This window comes from Prenolepis imparis, unplaced genomic scaffold (assembly GCF_030444845.1).
Source record: "Prenolepis imparis isolate NDT839.2.m4 unplaced genomic scaffold, iyPreImpa1.0 SCAF_8, whole genome shotgun sequence".
NCBI classification, from domain to species: domain Eukaryota; kingdom Metazoa; phylum Arthropoda; class Insecta; order Hymenoptera; family Formicidae; genus Prenolepis; species Prenolepis imparis.
The window spans coordinates 3,414,383-3,423,225 of record NW_028141166.1 but is presented as its reverse complement, the minus strand read 5'-3'; positions in this window follow the sequence as shown (position 1 = coordinate 3,423,225).

Sequence of the window (8,843 nt, the reverse complement as noted above, 5' to 3'; positions counted from 1 at the left end):
ATCATTAATTTCAGATGCGTGTGCAAGCAATTCCGAGAGGCAGCCAAATACGACGAGTATTTGAAAAAAAAGTTGTTTCAGAGATAACTCTCTCTTTGCTTGTAAATATTTTGCAATTTTTTTTTCATTAATCTATCACGCGCAATATATCACTTCTGCAAAAATGGATAATATGTTGTAAATAATATGTTATCATACTTTATCCTCGATTAATATTTTTTGATAGAAATTAGCTAATAACTGTCAAATAATATTAATCAAGTTTAAAGTACTATAACATATTATAAAATTAAAATAAATAAAAAATATTAAAAATAAAATATAATATAAAACTTCTTTCATCTCTTGTTTATGAAGAATTATTATTTGTACTAGATGCAAAAATATAATAAAATGTTAATAGCATGAGTTAATAAGTAAGAATAAACATGTTTTAATCTTATAAAGATCAAACAGATAATTTAATTAAGTCTTACTCTGTCAATTATAAATAATTAACGGATAAAAATAAAAAAATTTCTTAACAAAATAAATTTTCTCAAAGAAGAAAATAGAGGTGACTATAATTATTGTAACCTTAATAGCTGCAATTTTTAAAATTTTTTGATAATATTAATTTTTTAAAAATTCTTTTTCTCTTTAATATAACTTAATTTTTAACGGAAAAAATAGATAATTTATAAAATAAACTTTAGATGTTACAATAAATACCAACCTGCATCAGTGATTTTTCTAAAAAATAAAAATAAGTTTAATAATAATAATTCAATACTACAAATTCGTTAAAGAAAATCTGAATAAGCCCGAAGAGAACAACAAAAGCAGAAACAGTGATAGAATGAAGATTATTTGCAGAAAATCAACTTTTTTGGAAATAAAACAAGAATATCTTTGGCTGTTCTTCCGAATGGGACACTTCGAGTTGAGGGCAGCCCTTTTGCGTACTGAAAGTAGATACCAAAATAACGTATTATATACAATTTCAGTCGCGGCAAATTATTTTTTCAAATGTTTTTATTTAAAAAAATTTTCTTTAAAAAAATTGGACACCGCACGTGCGAAGATCCACGCGCTGCCTATCGACGGGGAGGGTGCGGGAGGGGGACTGAAGGCCCCCATTGCACCCCCCCCCCCTGTGTGTGTGTGTGTGTGTGTATCACTGCTTTAACCAAAAACACAAACTGATAATTACAAAATATTCTCTGCTTTAACCAAAAACACAAACTGATAATTACAAAGTATTCTCTGCTTTAACCAAAAACACAAACTGATAATTATAAAGTATTAATACTAATACTAGTAAATTTACAGAATTTATAAAAAATTAAAAATTTGTCACTCGTAAAAAATAATTTAATGTTAAAAATTTTACTGCTATTTTCAAATCTCTTCACGAGCACGTCACTGTAGCGCAAAATTTTAGCCTTAAGCAAAATTTGAAGAATACGATGCTCAATAAATATCGTTGACATCATGTTTTTGTATTTAGTTTAAATTTAGGTTTTTCTTTAAAGTACATCCATATTATGTCGCTCACCAGTGATCTGGCCTTGACAATAAAACGAACTAAAAGATAATTTAATAAAAATAATATTGAGAGGTTAATAGTGTATTGAAATAGTGATTGCAGTATATTAATATAATCCATAAAAACATATATTTTCAAAAAAGGTAAAAAAAAAAAGACGCCAAGTGTACGCGCGCCGGTGACAAATTAAAGTTATAAACCCATATAGAGTCGTACTCGAAAAGTAATGATATAAAAAAATTACGCCAAGTGAATGTAGGAACTTGTATCAGTGAAAAATTAATGTTTCAAACCTATACATGGAGTCGTATAATTAATAGACCTCGCTTCCGAAATACCCGGTGAGTTGAATCTTGTTTTGCGCTGAAAGTTACAAATTCATATAGAATTGTAATAATAAAAAAAAGATAGTACAAAGCATAAAAGACAAAATTAAAAATTAATAAAAAATTAAAAATAAGAAATTTATGCAAAAATTAAACATTTATTTTTGTCAATAAATGCCTAAATAAACTAACAAAAGTTAAATTATCACTAATTAAATTATAGAAAATTATAATTCGTACATAATTTGTTGGGTATTGTGCAGTGAATGTGATAGAGACTGGTTGAAAAGAAAAGGGCCGAATATATATTATATAGAGCAGAGTAGTTTATTGAAATGTGTATCGCTTCTCGTGGCTATGGGAAGACTGCACTGATCTTTACATATAACTGGATATGGCATACCTGAATAACCTAAGGTGCGTTCCGTTTCACACATATGCGCGCATTTTCTATTGTAAACGTAACATATACTATAGGTAAATGCGCGCATATGCGTGAAACGGAACGTACCCCTAGATGTAAAAAGTGTGACCAAATTTCAAAATGACTGTCAATGAAATGTCAAAATTAGCGCCATATTGTAGACACAGCCAACAACTTTCAATTGGTCACACGTTTTTTTGTTCGATGTCATATCCAGTTATATGTAAAGATCAGTGGAAGACTGTCTAAGAATATGTTCGCTGATTAGGTACTCAATTCGCTGTCGAGAAAGAAAAAACTAATAAAACAAAAACCGGAGCTAACATAGCGGGTGATCCCCGGCAATACACGGTCGGAAAGATGCGCAATTTATATATATTATATGTATATATAATATATAACACCAAAACATATACTTCAGGATAAATTCGTAACATAATTGTTATCTTAAAAATACCTCATAAAGGTTTTTTCTATTACTTATATCATATATTAGTTTTAGTGCATGCCTCACACTTAGATTATAAATCCCAATTCACTTCGATTAATTGCATTTGGGAAATTATATGGTTGTTTATTATATTCTTAATTTCTCTTTTTATCTTGAACAACATCTGAAAAAATGGATTAAATATAAGAAAAGATTAAATGTAAACAGAGCTCTACTTACAAATTAAAAAATGAGAAATTGTACAATTTTTTTCGTCTATACATAAGGCGTAATTCATTGATTCTTTGCAAACTTATAAATATATATTGATAACATAAAATTAATAGATATTATAAATGAGTAATTGCCACCCTTTGTAGTATTTATTGCAGTGATGGATGGACTTGATGGAGAAATTGTAAACTCCTTATAATTATACCATTTTTTCTTATAATTAAACCATTTTTCATCGACCAAACAATTCGGGAATTTCTCGAATTTTACGGAAAAAAATCGTGCATTTTCAATATTATTCGTAACGCTGTGAACAATCAAAATATTATTATCTTTATCATTATAAAATTTTTATAATAAGAAAAACATATATGTGTGCGTATAATAAGAATAAAAAAATTACAGAAAAATTAAGATAATGTCGGATCTAATATATCTATACCTACTGTTTTGGTTTCCAAAATATACAAGGTAATCGGTAGTTTACATCTATTACATCACATCGTAGACCAAGTCTTCTAGCCACACTGTGATATATGGTCATTAAAATGATACCATGTCCACACTTATTTTGTAAAACCTATGCCAAGTATTACAATACAGAAATTAATCAGAGTGAGAGATTATTAAGACAAAATAAACATATATTCATATATATGGCCAATAATTATAATATATTATTATACATATTAACTTACACAATCTATACACAAATATTTGAAATCTGAGTCGAAGAATTTGCATGGTCGAAAGTTCAAACTGCCAAACATATATTCCTGCAGTGCATCCATAATCTGCGTACTTTCTGCTTCGTCCCAATGATTATCGTCGATATTGTTGTTTTTCCAATAGAGAAAAGTTTCACCAGACGTGGAGAATATCGAATGATTGGGATGTTTTTCTTTGAGGAAATTTAGTATCTCTTGTGCGATATTATCTAATGATGCTTTTACATTCGAGTAACATACATCTCTTCGGGGTTGAATATATTGTGCCATGAAAGTACAAGTTTGTTCTAAAAGCTGTTCTCTTTCAGGTTTTTCCACAAATTTATCCAATTTATTTCCTATCTTCGTATAGTGAAACATGTTTATATTGCAATATCTTTCGATTATATCGCGAGCATTTACCCTGAAAAATTTATGTATTAATTAACCAATAAATACATCAATCTGTGAAAATAATAGCACTATAATAGATATGTAAATCCTATCGTGAAAGTTGTGGTCGCAAGTTTATAATCTCATCAAAAAGTGACAAAATTTCAATTTCATCTGTTTCAGATCTCACATAATAATTCTTATTCCAAAACGCATCTAAATTATTTTTTTTGAATCTTATTAATTCATCAATTGAGATATTGTAATAATTTTGGTTTGATCGATTTTTATAATAATTGTAAAAAATTATTTGAGACAAATAATCTCGTATTTTTCTCACACATATATGCCTATTTCAATAAAGTTTATGCTTTCTTCATACGTTTCCTTCAGAAGCATATCTTTCCTGTCTGTTTTGATAATTTTCATATTCTTTCTTCGCATTAGGCCATCTGAAATGCGAACAAAATACATATTTTAATAAATTTTTAATAATTACACTAAAGAATGTTATTGCGCTAGTAATTTCTTTTTAACATATACACAATATTCAAAATATGAGTCAAAATATCACTTCTTTTTGTTTTAATGCAGACAATGTAAAATGTATTCGATTTTAATTTGTAATTAAATTTATTGTGATTTTATTTTGTTTTTTTGTAAAAAAAATATCAGTTCTATGTGTTTTAATCACGAATTTACATATGAAATATATAATCTTCAATTTCAAATTCTAATTAAATTTAGAAACATACTCAATTAAAAGAATATAGTTAAACAATGTTAAATTCAGGTTATATCTTTAAGAAACTTTTAAAAAAAATTTTTTATAATGTTTACATTTCACGTATAAGGACAGTACAGTTTGCCAAATTAATTATAAAAATTGTAATAAAAATGCATAGAACATTGGGCAAATGTGAATTAAGACGTAGAAAAGAGGATTATTTTCTAAAACATGTTTTTAATTACTAAACAGAATAAATTTTATTAAATTTAATTGAATTAGTTAAAGAGAATAATTTGAACAATAAAAGTATAGAAGAAATTATTTTGAAAGGTTAAGTACTGCCTTCTTTTTAACTCGTTTTCTTACTTATGTTTATATAGATTATTATTAAAGTTTTCGTTTTATTACATTATATATTATTAATAGTTTTTATTTTTATAAAATACGTTATATGCAGAAGTGATATACATTGTGCGACAGTTTAGTGAAACCAAATAACAAAGAATTTACCAACAAGAAGAATTACCTTTGATATAACTTTCTTTCCAAGAACTTGTCATATTTGGCTGCATATCGAAATTGCTCGTACACGCATCTGAAGTTAATGCTATCCTCAATAGTGATATCATTATAGCTGAGAATGATGATTATTATCTCCTCTGGTAAGCACTTTATCGTAGTCATTATGAATAGAACAAAACACTAGAAAGTAATATAAATGAAAATGATTGCAATGTGTACTATTCGCGTTATTAATTCTTAGCTTTTCGAAGCACACAAAATCTACTGAGCTACTGGCTTGTACACGTCTGCCATTTCTAGAGAGCACATGTTTTATGTGCACTAGAAACGTTTTCCACACTTTGTCTACTCTTTTTGTGAAATCTTTACCTGAAATCCTAAATGCCTTGTGCTTCTTCTCTCACAATAAGATCCGCGTCATGCGCAGAAAACGAAATTCAGAATCAGCAAAACTATCCATTCTACCTGTGCGGTTTTGAAACATAAAACGATAGAGGATTAGTATTTGATTGTATATATTGATATGATTGAATATAGCAAGAAGATATAATAAATATATTTTATTGATATTTTGTTGATTCTCGAATGTATAATCGATTATAGAGAACTTTTATATTTTTACATTGTTTAATCATTGACTATTATTTTCTTATTGCTTATTTTTATAGCTTGTGCGCAATACTTTAAATATTGTAAAAAATTTTTAATATTTTAAACAAAGTATATATTTGTAAGGTAAATATTTTCAAAAGTAGATTTTTTTTAAAGAAACTTTTTTTTTAGTAGCAAAATGAAATATTTTTGAAGCTTGAAGGATGTCTCTTCAAGTCTCAAGTAATGCATTTTCTATGTATCAAAGGAGTGTTATTGTTCAAAAAAATTAATGCATTCTTACCTTTTATTCATTATGTTCCTGGCATAATGGTATAGCGAAAAGAAGAAAGATAACGATTTTATATTCTGAATGATTTATTTAATTTCTACAATGACGTGCGTAATAATCTATTTTTTTAGATTAAATACAATATATATTGCTTATTGTAAAAATAAAACAATAATAAATTAGCCTTATGAAAATTAAAATTTGATAAGAGACTTGTCTTTGTTATGGCCGTTATTTATGACCATTCATATTAAATATGTAAGATGAAATTTAGTGGCTTGATGTAAGGTTAATTTTTAAATTTATCACAATTACATATTGCAGTTACATTATTCTTTTTTTAATTTAATATTTACATGATATATTGTATTTACTTTATAATATATAATATCGTATAATATTTAATATTTAGTTTTATAATATATAATATTTAATATTTAGTTTTATAATATATAATATTTAATATTTAGTTTTATAATATATAATATTTAGTTTTATAATATGATATTTGAAATAAGTTTTATAATATAATATACATATAAAAATCAATCAAAAAAGCATTGAAACATACTTCACAAATAATATGATATATTAAAATTATACGGTTACAGAATTAACGAATTACTTCTAAGGAAAATCACCTTATTTTTCGTTACACATATATTAAAGAAACGATTATAATTTAATTAATACTCATTATAGTTATTAACAATAGATTATTTTACGAAACTGCGTTACTGCACAAAAATCGATTACTTCACGAAAAATAGTAAAAATATAATGCAAAAATAAAATGGTAACTAAAAGATCAAATCTGTAAAGAAATAAATTTGTTAAATAATAAATAAGAGTACAATTCTTTATTTGTATATGTTAAATGCGTTACACGATATTTTTACAAATATTAGTCACAAATAACGATATAAAACAAATTAAGATATACTTTCTAAATTTCATTTATTCATCGAATATAATTTACATTTACGCGTTATATTGCGATAATTAAGCGTATTGTTTTCTTTATAAAAACAGCATATGCGTTTTACAATTACGATGTTCTAAAGTTATGCACTATGTAATAATGTTGTACTAATAAATGCTGTAATAATAAATTTACGAGCATTTAAAATTAAAATTTAGCAAATTGCGTAAACATTTAATTGTATATAACGCAGAAATGGATAAATATTATCAAAAATTTTTCAGTAAAGCAGAACATACAAAGAACCAACATCTTTAGCACAAAACAATTTTAACACAAAAAATTATTAGACACAGATGAAAAGCTTTGCCAACTAAGGCAAAAGAATTTGTTCGTATTAGTAACAAATGTGATATTAAAGTAATAAATTTCAGTGATACTTCTGAAAAATTTATGTCTTGTCAGCGAAAGAAAATATATATAAATTCGATATAAACTTAAATATTAACTCGACATGTATAGTCGTAAACATAAATCTTTTTTATGTACAAAAATATGTTAATGTGCGCTATATATGATTCACTTTCAAAATTTTATCGGTTATGCTTTTGTTGTTATTTTAATTATATTATTTTAATTATATTAATTAATAGATTATATTTATTACATTATTTAATGTTTGTCTAATAATTGCTTTAATTTATTTTTATCTTTCTCCTAACAATTATAAAACAATGTCATATTAAATGTAGACTGTGTAATAGTCATAAAAAATAGAACCATTAATTTGATTTTATTTTCTTAACTACGCTGTAGATACACATTCTTGCGTTAATTGTAAGATCAAATAAATATACGAGGGGTGTTCAAGTCAAACCGGAACTTTTAATCTCCCGAGCATAAGAAAAGAAAAGTCCCGGTTTGACTTGAACGCCCCTCGTACATTCTATATTTGTAAAAGTAGTGGCAAATTTATATATATCGAAATTAGAAATGTAGAAAATACAGATAAAAAAATATACAACAGAAAAAATACAACTTCTTATCCTATATTAAAAATAATGCAAAATGATTTCTTCATCTTACAATTAACTATATTTGTCACTTTTTTATTATTCTATTCCGTTTCCAAATATCGATTTAAAATAATATAGGTTTTTATCGTATCCTTCAACAAAATTGAATAGTTACTAATTATATATGTATATACAATATATATACATATATATTGTATATATATAAGATAATAATAAGATTATAATAAGATTATAAAATATGTTCAACAACAAGATTGATTGAATAGTTACAATAATAGTATAGATATAGTATTTACCCAGGTAGCAAAAGGAGAACGCACAACCTGTACATGAATAATATTTGACAATTCTTCACGCATAGTAAATTAAATGAAGAAGCTACCTGTTTCTTCGCTACATTTGTGTTCTACTAAATTATTTCAATTCTTGCACGATAAATTCATCAACAATTTCCTGCCGAAAGCATTCTACATGTATCCTACTGTATATAACTTTTCGAAGTTTCTATATTCTTACTTCAGTTAGAAATATACTAATCCGATAGTGTATGTGTATTATTCCTAACATTTGGAGAGCATACTAAAAATTGGCTACAATTTCATTAATATGAAGTAACAGTATCGAAATAATGTAGCACTGTCATAGTGACTACTTGTTGATGGCATCTACCTGATTATATTTAATTTCATGCATACGCGCTTTACGGG